Genomic DNA, 18016 nt, shown 5'->3' with positions numbered 1-18016 from the left:
CTGATATTAAAAAGAAACTTCTGAAGTTTGAAAATATAAGCAACTGGGTCTTGCACTTGAAAATAAGGCTGTCAAAACTACCATTTATATTGCGCTATTTCAAAGTCCATTTATAAAATCAATTTCTCTGCTTCTCTATGTCCCTTGGTCTCTGTTCTTTGGGGTAATAAGTCATGGATATTCTGTCCAGTTTTAATGGCAAGGAGGCTTCAGTGTAAACAAGGGGAAAAAATTAAATATTTCAAAATATTACCTTCAGTATACCTCCCCAAGCTTCCTTCCAAGCTTTGGTTCTCCTTATTTCTGGGATGAAAGGGCTTAAATAAGACATATAAACCTTTCCCCACAAAACAAGTGTTCCCTTGAGCCCCACCCCAGTAGAACAGTCTACATCAATATTACAAAAAGCAAAAAAGCAATTATTTTTGAGAGCCTGGGAAGACGGTAGAGTAGGAGAATCCTAAGCTCACCTTGTCCCACAGATACACGTCAAGTAACAGCCACATCAGTGCAACTAACCTAGAAAATGACCCAAAGACTGACAGAATAGACTCTCCACAATTGATTGTAGAGAGGAAACCACATCAAAAAGGATGGGAGGGGTGGAGATGCAGTTGGGAAACAAACTCCCAGTGAGACTAACCACAAACTTGGAGGGATACCACAAGCACAGGGAAGGGAGAGGAAGAGACCCCATACCAGGCACCCAAGATCCAGGGGATCTGCACTGGGAAGACAAGTCCCCAAAACATTTGGCTTTGCAAACCAGTGGCGCTTCACTTCACAACTCTGTACAACCAGCGGGGCTTAACTCTGGGTACTTTAAAAATCAGTGGGCTTATTAGATCTGGGAGAGCCAGGGGGGTGTTAGGAAACTGGGCCCATGCCCTTAAAGAGAGGGCATAACAAACAACCTTTCCAAGATACAGCATTGAAGTAGCAGTTTGAAAAGCGCCTGGGCTATATAGGAAGATTTATTTACTAACCTCAGAACCATGCTCACTGGAAGGACAGAGATCTTTGGGAGACTTGCCCAAGAACAAAAGAGCTGGAAGGTGCCATCCACACCCCTCTCCAGCCTAGATAGCAGGACACTTCCAGAACCAGCAAGAACACTTTCCACCCAACTTGCTAACATCTGTGTCCTGCCCCATCTTCTCCCACAGTAATGAAATTGAATCAGCAAAAAAACAAAAACAAAAACCAAACAAAAACCAAAACACAACTCCAAATGAACCACAGTCCAGGATGAGACGGCTTCACAGGTGAATTCTACCTAACTTTTTTTTTTTTAAAGATTTTATTTATTTGACAGAGATAGAGACAGCCAGCGAGAGAGGGAACACAAGCAGGGGGAGTGGGAGAGGAAGAAGCAGGCTCATAGCGGAGGAGCCTGATGTGGGGCTCGATCCCATAACGCCAGGATCACGCCCTGGGCCGAAGGCAGACGCTTAACGACTGTGCCACCCAGGCACCCCTCTACCTAACATTTAAAGAAGAGTTAATATCTACTTTTCTCAAACTATTCCAAAAAAATTGAAGAGGAAAGAAAGCTTCCAAATTCACTCTATGAAGCCAGCATTACCCTGATACCAAAATCAGACAAAGACACTACAGAAAAAGAGAACTACAGGCCAATATCTCTGATGAATACGGATACAAAAATCCTCAACAAAATATAAGCAAACAAATCCAACAATACGTTTAAAAGGTCATTCATCATGATTATTATGATCCTCATGTTCCAAGGAGGGGAGTGGTTTGGTATTTGCAAATCAATCAGTGTAATACATCGCATTAACAAAAACATAAAAACCATGTGATCATCTCAATAGAAGCAGAAAAAGAATTTGACAAAGTATAATATCCATTCGTGAAAATTACCCTCAAAAAAGTCGTTTTAGAGGGAACATAATAAAGGCCATATATGAAAAACCCACAACTAACATCATTCCAATAGTGAAAAACAGAACTTTTCTCTTAAGATCAGGAATAAAACAAGGATGTCCACTCTCACTACTTCTATTCATCATAGTATTGGAAGTCCTAAACACAGAAATCAGACAAGAAAAGAAATGATGCGTATGAATTGGTATGAAGAAATAAAAGAAGTAAAACTTTCATTATTTATCGATGACATGATACTATATTTAGAAAACCCTAAAACCCCACCAAAAAACTACTAGAATTGATAGGAATTCACTAAAGTTGAAGGATACAAAATCAATATACAGAAATCTGTTGAATTTCTACACTAATAATGAAGTGACAGAAGAGAAATTAAGAAAATAATCTGATTTATAATTATACCAAAATGAATAAAATACCCAGGAATAAACTTAACCAAGGAAAGACCTACTCTGAAAACTACAAACATTGATGAAAGAAACTGAAGATGACACAAGCAAATGGAAAGCTAGTCCATGCTCATGGATTGGGAGAACCAATATTGTTAAAATGGCTATACTACCCAAAGCAATCCACAGATTTAATGCTAACCCTATCAAAACACCAACAGCATTCTTCACAGAACTTCTAGAACAAATAATCCTAAAATTTGTACGGAACCACAAAAAATTCCCCAAATATTCACAGCAATCTTGAAAAAGAACAAAACTGGAGGTACCACAGTCCCAGATTTTAAGATAAACTATAAAGCTGTAGTAATCAAAACAGTGGTAACGGCACACACACACACAAAAAGACACAGATCAATGGAACAGAACAGAGAGCCCAGAAATACACCACAATTGTACGGTCAATTATTCTTTGACAAAGCAGGTAAGAATAAACATGAGAAAAAGACTTTCTCTTCAACAAATGATGTTGGGAAAACCAAACAACTACATGCAAAAGAATGAAATTGGACAACTTTCCTACACCATACACAAAATGGATTAAACTCAAAATGGATTAAAGACCAAAAATATAAGATCTGAAACCATTAAATTCCTAGAGGAAAACATAGTAATTTCTTTGACATGGGCCAGAGAAACATTTTTCTAGATATGTCTCCTGAGGCAAGGGAAACAAAAGCAAAATTAAACTATTGGGATGACACCAAAATAGAAAGCTTCTGCACAGTGAAGGAAACCATCTACAAAATAAAAAGGCAACCTACAGAATTTGCAGCATGGAGGTTCCTCAAAAAATTCAAAATAAAATTACCATATGATCTAGTAATTCCACTGTGGGGCATCTACCCAAAGAAAACGAAAATACTAATTCAAAAAAATATATGCACCCCTATGTTTACTGCAGCATTGTTAATGATAGCCAAGATATGGAAGCAGCCCAAGTGTCCATCAGTAGATGAATGGGTAAAGAAGATGTGGTGTATGAATACACACACACACACACACACACACACACACTAGAATATTTCTCAGCCATTAGAAAAGAATGAAATCTTGCCATTTACAACAATATGGATGGATCTAGAGGGTATAATGGTACATGAAATAAGTTAGTCAGAGAAAGACAAATACCACGTGCTTTTACTCATGCGGAATTTAAGAAACAAAACAAACAAGCAAGAAAAAGAGACAAACAAAAAAGACTCTTAAATATAGAAAACAAACTAGTGGTTGTCGGGGGAAAGGTGGGTGGGGGGTGGGTGAATAGGTGAAGGGGATAAATAGTACACTTACCATGATGAACACTGAATCATGTACAGTGTTGTTGGGTCGTATTGTACAGCTGAAACTAATATAATCCTGTATATCAATTATACTTGAATAAAAAAATACAGACTGGCAACAACATTCACCTTCCCCCACTCCAATTTTGATGTAGTAGGGCTGGAATGATAACATAATCTGTATTTTTGATAAAACTCTAGGTACATAATAAAGTAGATTTGGTGGTGGTGGGGGAAGCAACTATTTTCCTCAAGAAAATGTAATTTGCAAAATGTCAATTTCATCCTTCATAAAAGCAAGCAAGTTTTAACTTTTCCAGAGTAATTTATCCTGTGAAGTCCTTGAATCTTGAACTTTTCCATTTTAGAAAGGTGTTTTTACCAGATATTCATGTAACTAAAGGTGTCGGGGTCAGGGGTAGGTCCCAAGCATAAAATGAAGGTCTGTGAGGTAAAGTCAAGTCTCCATCATTTATTATCAGAATACTTTTCTGTTTTCTCATCCGAAATGATATGGGATTTCTATTTGTTTGTTTTGGTTTTGTGTTCTCTATTAGAAGGCTATTTTTCCTAAATGGTTGTAATATTCCAGAATGTTCTTCACCAAGAGTGCAGCAAAGAACAATAACAAAAAGCCCTGGAAATAACAACAGGGGGGAAAGATCAAGAGTTATTACATAAAAGGCATGGAGTGTGACTGAAGCATGGCATAGATTCAAAATTGTTACAAGTATATTTTGGAAGAATGTGGAAGTGTAAGTTCTTAGATAACACCGGCTAGGTATCTATCAGGAAAGTATTCTTCCAACTATGTAAAGTACAACAACTTCTGGTTTATTCATTTTGCTATGTATTTGAAGTACGGAATCTCATAATAAGATATTCTACTGAAAGTACAAACTTGATTTGTTGAGGTTATTGCCTCCAAACATTTAGAGTTCTAAAATTTTATTTCAATTTGACCAAGATCCTTTTCTTCCTTTTTAACAAAATCAGAAACAAAAATTATTTTCATCCTCACAAACCTCTGAGCCTCAACTTTTAATTTGTTCCACTTTACCAAACTCAACCCCCACACTACACTGTCCTTTTAAAAGTATCCAACATAAACATGTTCTCATTTGAATACTTTACTAGCAGAGTTAATGAGATGTATTAAGCAAAAGAAGAGCTTCTCAGTGATAATTACCCAACTCTCAACTGTGTTCCTATAACATAAGATACAACAGACTCATATAAAGGAATGTGAACTGTACTTTAAGCCTCAGACTAAAGTGTACTTTACCTGATGTTTTCTCTACGGTGTCATTCTTACTTAAACATATTATTATAGACAGTCTCCAACTTACAATCTTTCAATGATTTTTTTTTTCACTTTACCATGGTGGAAACCCATTAAGTAGAAACTGTACTTTGAATTTTGAATTAGCAAGTCCAGCTGCAGTTTCTAATCAGCCAGGTGATCTCGAGGGTAAACAACTGATACACTTTACAACCATTCTGTACCCATACAGAACTTTTTTCAGTTTCAGTTCAGTATTCAATAAATTACATGAGATACATAACACTTTATGATAAATAGGCTTTGTGTTAGACAATTTTGCCCAACTGTAGGCTAATGTAAGTGTTCTGAGCACATTTAAGAGAGGGTAAGTTAAGCTATGATGTCTGCTACATTAGGTATATTAAATACCTATGATATTTTCAACTTATGATGGATTTGTTTTTGACTTATGATATTTTTTTGACTTATGATATTTTCAACTTATGATGGATTTGTCAGGATGTAACCCCATCATAAGCCCCCCAAAATCTATATTTAAAGATAAATATTGAAATACAAGTCCAGGAGACTTCTTTAAATGAGTGTCCATTTTGAGGATGGCAAGAACTTTCTCATTCTTTCTTTAAGATATTTTCTTGCTTTGTCTTTAAAGCTATTTTCCTCCCTTTATATTTTATCTTCTCTATTTAAGGGACAACTGTGCTACACAGAGCTTCTACTTCCATCATAGAGTGGTTATTTGGATAACAGCAAAACCTGGCTTGTCACCCAATTTGTTCAGGTGATGATGACACTTAGAATCCATCTGACACAGATGACCCACAACTTAAGAATGAAAGACACTGAGGCAGTAACTGCCTGTCTTCTGTCTCCCCTTCATTACCCAAAGGGAAGATCCCACACAATCCCCTGGCATTCTAGTCTCTGACAATTTCCATAAGCAAGAAATACTTTGCATTTATCCTAAATTTGTCCCCATGATTATGTTCTCTCAATGTGCCTTTCATGGATATAGATAATTGCTCATTTCTTCCTTTGGGAGTTTGTGGTAAAGTGTAGCAGGCTGCTTACTAACCATTAAGAAAATGATCCTTCAGATTACATGGAGACTACTATTTGGTTTCTTCTTTTACCAAATTTAGGGCGCCAATTTTGAGTTTTATTTTAATATCTGTGTGTCAATAAGTTATATACTTCCTTGGTTCTTTCTGAATAATTACTCAAACTTATATATCCCAACTCAACTGTAAGGTCCAAAGTCGCATAGAATATTCTAAAAAAATTACATGCAATGTTCTAATATTTCATTCCTAACTGCTAAATATACAGTATTTCACATGAGGATGGTAACACTATTTCATAATTTATATTGTGTTAGAGTCTGGGCTGTGTGTTGCCTGACACATCACAGGTCACACAAAAGGTTGTTAAGAAAAAGAATAAATCAACTAATGTGATTCACATATTCCCAAACTCATAAATTATCTATGAATGGTCCCATGTTCAACAGTAATTTTCAAATCACAATTTTTGTTAACTATATTCAATAGTTCCATCCAGTAATAAGATGATGGTACTGTGTGATGGTTAAGCATGGGGTGAAGGGGTCGGCCAGTGTTCTGCCCAAGTATTAATCCCAGTTTTGTCATCAGTTATGTGTGACTCTGTGCAAGGTATGTAGTCTCCTTCATAGAATCCACACCATTGAGTTGTTGTGAATGCTTGTAAAAGTCTCTTAGCATTATCAGGGCCAAACAGTAAGCTTTTAATAAATGTTGGCATGGTGAATGGGCTGAATGTGTGTGTTCCCCCAAAATCCATATGCTAAGACTGTAAGCCCTAATATTATGGTATTAGGAGGTGGGGTCTTTGGGAGATGGTGGACCCCTTATGAAAGGGATCCTAGAAAGTGCCCTAGCCCCTCTTCTTTTTTTTTTTTTAAGTGATTTTTTTATTATATTATGTTAGTCACCATACAGTACATCCCCAGTTTCCGATGTAAGGCTCGATGATTCATTAGTTGTGTATAACACCCAGTGCACCATGCAATACGTGCCCTCCTTACTACCCATCACCGGTCTATCCCATTCCCCCACCCCCCTCCCCTCTGAGGCCCTCAGTTTGTTTCTCATAGTCCATAGTCTCTCATGTTTCATTCCCCCTTCTGATTACCCCCCTTTCTTTATCCCTTTCTTCCCCTACCGATCATCCTAGTTCTTATGTTCCATAGATGAAAGAAATCATGTGATAGTTGTCTTTCTCTGCTTGACTTATTTCACTTAGCATTATCTCCTCCAGTGCCGTCCATGTTGCAGCAAATGTTGAGAACTCGTTCTTTCTGATAGCTGAGTAATATTCCATTGTATATATGGACCACAACTTCTTAATCCAGTCATCTGTTGAAGGGCATCTCGGCTCCTTCCACGATTTAGCTATTGTAGACATTGCTGCTATGAACATTGGGGTGCATATGGCCCTTCTCTTTACTACGTCTGTATCTTTGGGGTAAACACCCAGTAGTGCAATCCTAGCCCCTCTTCTGCCATGTGAGGACGCAGCAAATGGGCTCTCACAGACACCAAATCGGCCAGCACCTTGATCCTGGACTGTCCAGCCTTTCAGAATTGTGAAAAATAAATTTCTGTTGTTTATAAGCCACCCAATCTATTGTATTGTTTGTTATCTCAGCCTGAACCAAGACACACAGCATCACCACTCTGGCGGTGGCAGGATTTCAACTTCCTGATGATTCACTAAGAGGAGAAGAACACCCTTTTAGAGGTTAGACTCTAGGTAATGTTGTCTGATTGAATGGGAATGCATCTTTGTCAAAGGGCTCCTGTTACTCTTTTGACCCCCTCCCTCTTGTTCTCACTTCACTCATTCTTTGTTTCCATGAATTCCATGAGAGAAATCACATTATATGTGCTATTCCCTGATCTCACGTCCATCCCTATCCAGCCTACACTGCCTTCTCCATTGCTCCAAATGCATGGTCACCAGTCAACACCATGAACTCAGGTCTCTCTGCCCCACTCTCCTGAAAAATCTGCACCCATGCTCTGTACAACATCTGCTTTCTCTTACTTTACTGCAAAGCTGCATAATGTTGTTGGAAAAACCAACAGTAGTGCAGATTATGCCTCTGTATGTGTATGTCCTCTCATCTCATCTAGTGAACAATCCTTCCACATGTCTTGGTCAGCTTTCTCTCCAATTCTTCAGGTTTTCCTATCACCTACTATTCTTTTCAATGTCCCTGACATTCCTCTATCACCTTCATTCTCAATGGGTAGCTTTGCTTTCAGACACACACACACACGGCCAAAAAAAGTTGAAAAATTGAAATTTCTAGTTAAAGTAGGTGTATATAGTGTGTCACTTGAGAGAATGTCTGCCTGAACACAGATATAAGACAGTTTTTCCTCAGATTGAGGTTATCTAAATTGGTTGATCGGTGGTGGGCAGTATCTGTTTCAGAATCATGGTTGGCGCGTCTCTCGGTTGCTTCCGCCTACCTCTGGTGCTGCTGGAGCATGCACAGTAGGAAGGGCTCCTGCATGTAAAGGAGTCAGTCAAGCCTGCATCAGATGTCAAGATTAGAGCAAGAGAACTAGCTCTTCAAGGAAAAAGAACCAACTTACTCTCCATTTTAGGATGTCCCTTTAGGTTAGATTCATCCGCCTCCGTTCCCTGGTACTTCATCTCTGTGCCAATCAGAAGGCACCCATTTCTTGCTAATTTTGTTATTTTCTTTCTTCCAGCACATTGCATCAACGAATATCGAAAGCTCTCCCATCTGTGAGCTGTCAATAGCTTTACCATCACAAGTCTCTCTAGGGCCAAGCAGCTGTAGAAGCCTCTTTAACAGCTCACAATATTGACTGGACTTGGCAGCAACTTACTTTGGAAGTACTAAACCAAAAGGCTAGCTGGTGTTTCATTTGATTAACTGAAAATCTAGACATCCATTTTGCTGACCATGTTCCCAGAAGCAAGCAGCTGTGGTCAAGGGCCCCTGTTCAGGGTTTCTGAGCTGAGCCAAGACATTCACTCCCTGACAACAAAGGCATGTTGGGAGCAGCCAGCAGCAGTATCACAGCTTGGGAGTGAAGGAATGTTCTGGCTAATGAGTGCCAGACAAACATCTTTGATATTTGTTGAGTTCTTTAGTTTCAACTAAATATTTTTATTCCTTTGCTACTGATAAAGGGGCTTATTTTGCTCAATATCCCCAAATTGCCCAAAAGATGTAAACCGCTGTCCAATGGTTACTTGCCTGGGTTACTGCAATATCTCCTAACCAGTTTCCCTGCTTCCACCCTTGCACCCATTTTCTAGAGTGGTATTTTTAAAAGGCAGATTTTTTTCATGCCACTGAGCTGCTTAAAATTTTCTAATGGTTTCCATCATGCCTAAAATAAAATTCCTATTTCTTATCACAACTTACAAGGACCTGCCAATCTGCTTAAACTCACTTCCTCTGATTGTTCCTCACCAGTGTGCCAGGCATGCTGTTCTTCCTAACCCTGAGCACGCTGAGTTCATTGGTAGCTTAAGAACTTTATCCTTGCTCTTTGTGCTCTCTTCCTGGAGTGCCCAGAACAATTTTCTCAATTAAACTTCCTTAATGTCACTGAATACTAACTGGCACAAGTAAACAGAATTAGAGTGAGTGTAAGTTTATTTAGCCTCCTTTCTTGTATATCTAAGCATAAACACAGCTTTCTGTCTCACCTACCATTCTTGGAGCATATTAATATTATATCCTTAGTTGTCACCTTTTTTATATTTGAAATTACGCTATTAATTTATCTAAGAAACAATAGTGTCTATACTCCAGTGGTCTAGTTCATAGCTAAAGACTTTAGGAGGTCAAATTCCATCTATCTCTTTGGATCTTAAAATATTATTTAAGGCCCAAACAACTCAGTCCTGGGTTTTAAGGTAAAGATGAAGCTGCTATCAGAGAGAGCCCCAAACACACAATGGCATAAATGAGATAAATGTTTATTTCTCTGTCATGTAATAGTCCAGGTTAGCCCAGTGGCCCAAGTCTCTGCATGGATATTCAGCAACTCAGATTCCCTCCCTATTAATGCCCTGCTGATCCTTGGGGCTCATTCCTCCTCTACAAAGTCAAACTAGCTCATAGCCATATCTAAGGTCTAAGATCTTAGCCATATCTAAGCCTCTAGCCATATCTAAGGTACCAGACAAAAGAAATAAGGAAAGTTATATCCTTTTAATCAAGTGAGGTAGAAGTTAAACTCATTACTGCTGATCACTTTCCATAGTGGTACCAAGTCCTATGACCACACTTAGTTTCAAGGGGACTGGGAAATACAGACTCTATCTGGGCCAACATGTTCAGTTAATAATGGAAGAGCAGACTGTGGGAAGCCACTAGCTGTCTTCCATATTCATTGTAGGCAGGGCTATTCTTGATGAGTAAATGATTAACTGACACAAAGATAACACTCTTCTACACTGATCTAATTGAGAAACGAAAGAAAGGAATAACAGAGACCAAAATATCATCTTTATTACTTGACAAAAGCCAGGTGGTAGGATATGGCTTTGTCTATGTTAATCACAGGAGCATTACAACACTGAGTTGTAGAATGAGGCACACATAATCAAGTTTAAGGCAGCACTGGACCAAGGCAACTCTTCTTGTGTGGTGGGGGAAAGTGCGCTCTTGAAGGAGCAGGAGAAAATATGCTCTCTGCAGGCAGATTGTTCCCAAAAGGAAGAGTGATTGGAATTCAGCCAAGTATTCTAATGCTCAGTTGTTCCAGTCAGATTTACAAAGTATGTCATTAGTTCCTAAGGTGGTGTGATGGAAGGAGTAGAGACAGCCTGGCATGCATGCATTCTCACTAAAGAGTAAGAAAGAGTAAATCACACATCTGAGTATAACTAAACTAAACTAGGTATCAGTGCACTTCTAAAACCCCAATTCTCTACCATCTACCGATCTAAAGTCCTCTGTCTAAAGCTAATTCCTCCTCCAAGCCTCCATGCTCTATCTCTGCTCATCCTAATTTCTGTGGCATCAATTTTGCTTTCTTGCTTAGCTCTAAGATTTTTTTCCTACCGATTTCCCCTCCACAAGTAAATGTACCTATATCTTTCCCATCTTAAAGAAAAATTTTTGATCCTGAATTCTCTTCTAGCTATAGTTTAATCTCTGCTCTTACCTTCATAAATAAGCCTCTTGAAAGAATAATCTGAATTCATTTCTTCATTCTCTATTCATTCCTCAACCCACAGGATTGATTTCTGCTACTACCACTAACTGAAACTATTCTAATTTCCAAGTTAAATGGATGTTAGCCAGTCTTTATCTCACTTGACCCCTCACAGTGATTAACATCCTTGACCACTATATTTTTTTACAGTCTTTCTTTCCCACGGTTTCCATGACAACCATTTGTTTCTTTTTATCTCCTTAAGAAATATCTTCGACACCTCTACCCTACAAATATTGGTATTCCCCTAGAACTCATCCTTAATCTTCTCTTTCCTCATTAGATACACTCTCCTTGGAATAACATCTAAATCACCAAGACACAATGATTCCCAAATTACAACACTAGCTTAGATCTTTCTCCTGAGCATCATACCAAATATCCAATTATTTACTAGATATCTTCCCATGGATGCCCCTCAATTCAGCATACCCAACATTAAATTCACTAACTTCTACCTCAACCTGAACATTAACATCCACTAGTCACCCTGGTCAAGAACCTGGGAACCATCTCCCATTTCTCCTGCTTCTTCAAAACTCTCATTTAATTCTATATAAAAATTACACTCAAATCAGTCCCTTCTTCATCTCTGCTATCATTACCTTATATAAGTCCAGATATCATATGTGTTCACCTGCACTATTGCTTTGGCCCCTAGTCTTTCTACTCCTGAAGAAACAAGGAACTTTCATACCACTGCCAGAGTAATTGTTCTAAACTATGATTTAAATCCTAAATATTAGTCAACGATTATAGAGTAACTGTTCTTCACAATATCTTTTACCTCTAATAACTCTAGCTGCACCTTTGGAGCAAAATCCCAATCTTCTGAAAGTTTGCCTTCTCTGCTCCTATGTTGTTGAGGACTCCTAGAAAAAAATCATGCTATGAATGCACTGACTTCCTTACAAATCTATAGTCTCTGTTCAGCTGTTGTTTTTTGTTCCTGTCCCACATTTTACCCACAATATCCACTGGGAATCTTTAATACTCTCCTCAGGATCCTGACATAATCACCTCACCTCACCTTTGACAGGTAACATGGCCTCATTCAGAGGAGGAGAGAGAACATCTGCCCAAACTGAGATTTTTGTTTTAAAGCAGTTAATGCTAACATACACTTAACAAGATAAATTAGGCAGCAGGACCCTGTCTAAATTTCTACTAGAATGTAAAATACTATCAGGACAGAAAATACTTTAACTTCACAATAAAGTTTAAGCTCCTTCACATGACATATGAGCTCACTCACGACGTTGCTCCTGCTTGTCTCTGACTGTCCCTGGGAATTCCCCACCTGTAACCTACTGAACAGCATCCTTCACAAGAAACTAATTGGAGTAGCCTTTGCCCAGCCTATTTGCTCAGCCCAATTTAGATAATGTAATGATGCCTTCGAAGCTTCCAGAACTTTACCTAATTTTAGATCAAAGTAATCATCATGATCACATAAACAAAAGTACCAAAATGGTGTTGAGTGCTACATATAGTTCTCTACAGCAACACTGTCCATCCCCCCTAGAACCACATATATACCAACACCCTAGACTCAGAAAAAGTTGGGGGCAGATGCAAAGGAGTTACCATTTAAACATATTCTAACCGTAACTCTATTCTTTTTTTATTTTTTAAGTAAGCTGTAGGCAGGGCTTGAACTCATGACCACAAGACCAAGTCACATGCTCCACCAACTGAGCCAGTCAGGCACCCTACCATAACCCTATTCTAAAACAGATAATAAATGCTAAATTCATTGTTTCTCAGTTTTCTTCTCCATTTACTCTGTGCTGTCAGAAGCAGGCTGGTTGCATGGTTAGTTCTGGGAGAAGATAAAAGTTTTACAGTGACTTGAAATAGAATCTGACAAAAAAACAGTATTAATTTAATTATATAGGAAGCTATAAAATAATTTTATGTATCATTGCTATAGGATGTGTATTTTAAGTGCATCAGAAATGCCATTTTAGGATCTGACACATAAAAAAACCTGATGCAGAGTTTTTGGAGCATTTTCCTTTGCCACACACGAGAAAATAACATTTCCAGTATTATAGTACATATTAGACCATTTTAGCATCTCCTCATCACATGTCTGTCTCCTCTAATTCACTGCATATTCCTTGAAGGCAAAGGAGTCTCTGTATCTCCAGAGTAAAACAGTCTTAAGCTTCATTAATGAATAATAAATGAAATCTCATGGAGCTTCCTGGTCAAGGTTAAGAATACTTAATCATGTAATTAGTACTTCAAAAGGCATGGGAAATTGCATCACATGCTGAATTTTATAGCCCAAGTGACTGGCAAGGTGTGACAGACAAGAGTTCTTTACTCCTCTCAGTTGTTCACCCTCTGTTCCTTCATTTCTGTGTGAAATTTATTTTCGGTTTGTATTTTCCCCTTTCCTCCTGCTTGTCTTTCTACCTCCATAAGCTGTTTCTTATGGAAATAAATTACATTCAAAAGTTTATTGAATAAACTTTAGTTTTCCTGGACTAAATATTAATAATATGTTCACGTTAACAAGTTTTTCTCAGAAATAGAGCCTTCCTAGATTGCTTTGACTTCTGAGGGCTTTATTATTTTGACAATGTTAACTAAGAGGTATTTAACATGAAATATGGTAAGTATATTTTTTAAAAATACATAGTTTATAAATAAGATATTACTACTGTCTTCTGCTCTCTCAATTTTCCACCTTAAAGAAATAGAAAAATTTCTATGAGGCAGCAATGGGCTTTAAAATTCACTTCTTAAGTTCTACTTTGGGATTAAATGATAGGTATAATTTGCTGGAAATTCAATAACTCAAGAAATTAAAAGTCATTTTGGCATCTATGTTTAAGTACTGAAAACTGCTTTACATAAGGTACCTTAAGTAGGTGGAACTATAAGGATTATCTGAAATAGAAATACCACTTTGGACCAAAAGTTACTTGTGACCACATGTAAATACAAAAATGGATTTTACCTATTATTAAAAAATTTAGTTACACATAAACGTTGATACAAATTTTTATGCAGTAAAAACTCCATACTGCCAGATGCATACAGATCTGTGCACTGCTTTGCAATGTCAAAAGTTAGAGGTATGTGTTTTAGAGTTGAGTTTTAAATATCTTCTACAATTTATTTAAGCTATAGCGATATTTCTTTTTCCTTTCTCTATTTCTTTTTTCTTAAGATTTTATTTATTTATTTGACAGAGAGAGAGCGTGAGCGAGAGCGAGCACAAGCAGGGGGAGTGGGAGAGGGAGCCTGACACAGGGCTCAATCCCAGGACCCTGGGATCATGACCTGAGCTGAAGGCAGACGCTTAACCGAATGAGCCACCCAGGCGCCCCTTCCTTTGTCTTTCTAATGAAATATAAGAATTGTTGAAGCATGGGTCTAAACCATCGTGAACACGAATGGCTGCAGTAACTCCAGTAGGTAGCACACACATTAGTCTTCTAACGGTCTGTGACTGAAAACGTGGAGGTGATCCAATGAGTAAAGTATGGTTCATGATCAGTGTCTAGAAAAGAGTGTCTAGAAAAGAGATTCCTGAATGTTTTGTTCATTCATTTAACAGATGCTTATTAAATATAGGCTAGGCCAGGTGATGGGTGCTAGGAATCCAGCAGTGAGCAAACCAGACTGTTTCCTGCACTCCTGTAGTTTACAGTCCAGCTGAAATGCAGATTTTTGCAGAGAAATTATAAGAGATCTATGAAAGGAGGATGGCCATGGGGTTATGGACACATTAAACCCAGTCTGAAGGGTTAGCAATGAACAAAACATGTATTTGTATGAGATTTAATTTTCCCAACATTGTTAGTTATGCAAATGATAATACTTCTAGAATTAAGGTTGGCCACACACACTATGCTTTGGGGGAGGTGAAGAAACCCTCACCTGAAATACCCTCTTCAATGCTGCTCTGAATAAAAGTTACAGCCAAAGGCACAACTAAATGTCATTCAATAGGAAAAAAAAGTCTACTGAGTGCCTACTAAGCACTAGAGAATAAGGCAAACATGTCTCGGCCCTTGGGAAGCTTCCCATCGAAGAAAAGATGGCTGTTGAAGAATAACAAAATTTGATGAGCATCTCAAAAGGAGAGGCTGAGGGAAGATACTATGAAGAAGCAAAGCCAGTCAGCCATGAGCTGAAGGCTTCAAAGAGACTTGCAGGTAAGTAAATAGCTCTGACTTTGGCATCTTCAGGATTCTGTGAGTATCTCAATTTCACTGCGCTTTGTCTCATACAGAGTGTGGCCTTTTACATGATTTTTGTACTAAGATACCCCCCAACACACACACATCCCAGTGTTGAGTGGCCTAGAACTTGGTAACTCAGGTAAGATCAGTTCTAGGTATAAAAGAAAAAGAATCTTTTACCTTTGGTGCTCCTTTTTTTTAAACTTGTCTTTCCTCTCTTCCCTCTTTTAATAAAGTAACAAGACTCATAAAGCAAAAATTTGGGTGCAGGCCTAGGGCAGAGAAGTCAAAGGGGCCTCTTTGCTTTCTTTCTATCTAGGCTTTAGGCCAACGGGACAAAAGGAGTCCCTGTAGAACTCTGTGACTCAGCCTTGTTCACTAAGGCTCTGGGTTAATGCCAGAGACTTATGTAAAGAGTGAGTGTGTGTGTGTGCGTGTGTGTGCGTGTGTGTGCATGCACATGCATGCTTACAGTTTTCCACTGATCCCCAAGGAATCAGAAGATGGCTGATTTATTTTTCCCAGACTTGAGGATCCCAGAAGAGCCTCTTTTTATCAAAAATCTATCTAACAGAAAACAAGAAGGCAACAACACATTGCCTTTTTAAAAGAAATGTGCTCAATTACTTGAAATAGTTTTGTTGTTCCTTAGGTATAGAACACCATTCCACATTCACATTTTTCATGCCACTCTAGGGATAGAGGAGGGAAGAGGGCTGATTGCATTAGTAAGATCAGAGGATACTGATTAAGCTGCTTTTTTCAAGAGTCAAAGCTTTCCAAGGGGCTTAGGTTATGCAGGTCTCTCTGTTTCTTCCATTTGGCTTAATGGCAGGACAGGGCAGGGTGGTGTGGGAGGCACAGAGAGGCTATCCTCTCCTTAAGTTTGGGGCACAATGGAAGAGTTTACTTCAGCAACACACAAGGGAGCTAACAGGGTCCTCTTTAGCTTTCTCTCCATTTCCATTAGTGCTCACTGGAGTCTTGGGGCTGCCTTTGAAGCTAAAAAGTAAGAGAGTAATCCTACAAGTCTGCTATAGCCTGAAGCTATTTAGGCCAAACAAGCTCAAGAAAAAGAAACCTTTCATGTGTTCAGCCCAGTTTACTAGAGCTTTGTACTGTGGCTTGAAGCCAAATTCCCAACTAATAAAATTTTTTACTGTTGCTGTTTATTTTTGTCCCTGAATTTTGCTTTATGAGAATGTACCTCTCAGAGGCATTGGAGAGGATATAATTATTTGAGGCGATTTCAGGGACATCCTTGATATTTTCTGGCAAAACATCATTAAATAGTACCCTGAACTCACTCAAATTTCTAACAATGTAAGCATGAAAAATTGATTTAAAAGTAAAAATGCTATTTTTGTTTGCAGAATACATTTTACTGGTATTGGTGTCAGCAAAGGCCCCAACAAGAGGGTATACAGAGTAATAAAACATTTACAAACCAGCCCATGGAGTTCCATAAAATCCTTTTTTTTTTTTCAAGTTCCATAAAATCTTGACAGTGAACCCAAGACTGCCCACACTGAACAAAAGCTACCCATACTACGACCCACACCTGTTCATCTGCTTTACTGGGTTTGGAATTTGAGAGCTATCAAACATTAAGAGAAACACAAATGATTTGAATACTAGTCATAAAATTATATCTACCGTGAGTCGCATTGCGGCCACATTGTTGAAATTGTGCGATGAACAGAACTACTAATCACCGTAATACGCCGTGCTCGAGTTTCCAAAAGCAAATGCTCAAGACTTCCCATTGCACATACGTTTAGAAACAGATATTATCTGCCGCTTGCAAGAGCATCCTATAAATTCTGACTTTTGTACACCAATTCTCAAAGATCTCCACCCAAAGTGTTTCATTTGCTGTTTCTAGTGAGCCCGGGAGGTGGATAGGAGCCGTGGCTATTCCTTTAGTTGAGTTACTGTGCTCATCTAGCTGCTCTCCTTATTCATCAGGGGTTTTGCATGTATAACCCGGGAGTGCATATTAAATTTTATAGTAATTTGAAAATTACGCAAAAATATTAGTTTTATAATACAGACCACAAACACCAAAGCTGGGACAATGCGGATATTGAGGCTATGAACTCAGTGAGGATGAGGGGAAGGTGTTGTGCTTATTCAGGATTTTAGACAGCTGATAAAGATGGTTCTACTCCCTTTTCCTAGATGATCGCACCCACTTCCACGGCTTTACTCACCATTAAAATGCTGGTGCCACCTAAATGTTGTATCTCCAGGCTGCATTTCTCTTCTGTGTCCTGAGTGGTATAATCTTCTGCTTGCTGAACAACTCTGGGGGGAAAAAGTGCCAGCTTAATTCATATTGTTTTAAGGCATGACCCGGGCTGGTCTTGCATTGAGCAGAGGCTCTACGGCAGCATCTGCAGAGAAGTAAGCTAAAGGCGGCAATTTATGCAGGCAACAAAGCAGATGGCCTTCATCAAATCTGATGTGCTAAAAACCGCTTTAGTTTATTCCTTATAACACATTTTCTCTATTTGTGAAAATATGGATTGTTTTCAATTCCACATTATTTTTGTTCTTTAACAGACCCCAAAAGTCAGTTAGATAAATCATTAGGCTAAAAACAGACGGCTTCAAATAAGCATAGTTTACTAGT

General features: G+C 38.4%; 1 long non-coding RNA gene across 5 annotated transcripts in view; it reads right to left on the bottom strand.

Moving 5' to 3' along the window:
• The window catches only part of LOC130542861 (uncharacterized), a 60134-nt gene that overhangs the window by 27098 nt on the left and 15020 nt on the right, over nt 1–18016 (bottom strand). For 3 of the 5 annotated variants that reach the window (XR_008957709.1, XR_008957706.1, XR_008957705.1), the window contains one exon: nt 17595–17688. This is a non-coding gene — a long non-coding RNA (uncharacterized LOC130542861). Of the gene's footprint in view, nt 1–1281; nt 17689–18016 lie in introns of those variants that run through there. The other 2 variants (XR_008957707.1, XR_008957708.1) reach the window with 2 other exon arrangements.

Source organism: Ursus arctos, unplaced genomic scaffold (genome assembly GCF_023065955.2).
Source record: "Ursus arctos isolate Adak ecotype North America unplaced genomic scaffold, UrsArc2.0 scaffold_6, whole genome shotgun sequence".
NCBI lineage: Eukaryota > Metazoa > Chordata > Mammalia > Carnivora > Ursidae > Ursus > Ursus arctos.
Note: the sequence above shows the minus strand (reverse complement) of the source record. Positions and strands in the feature narration are given on the sequence as shown.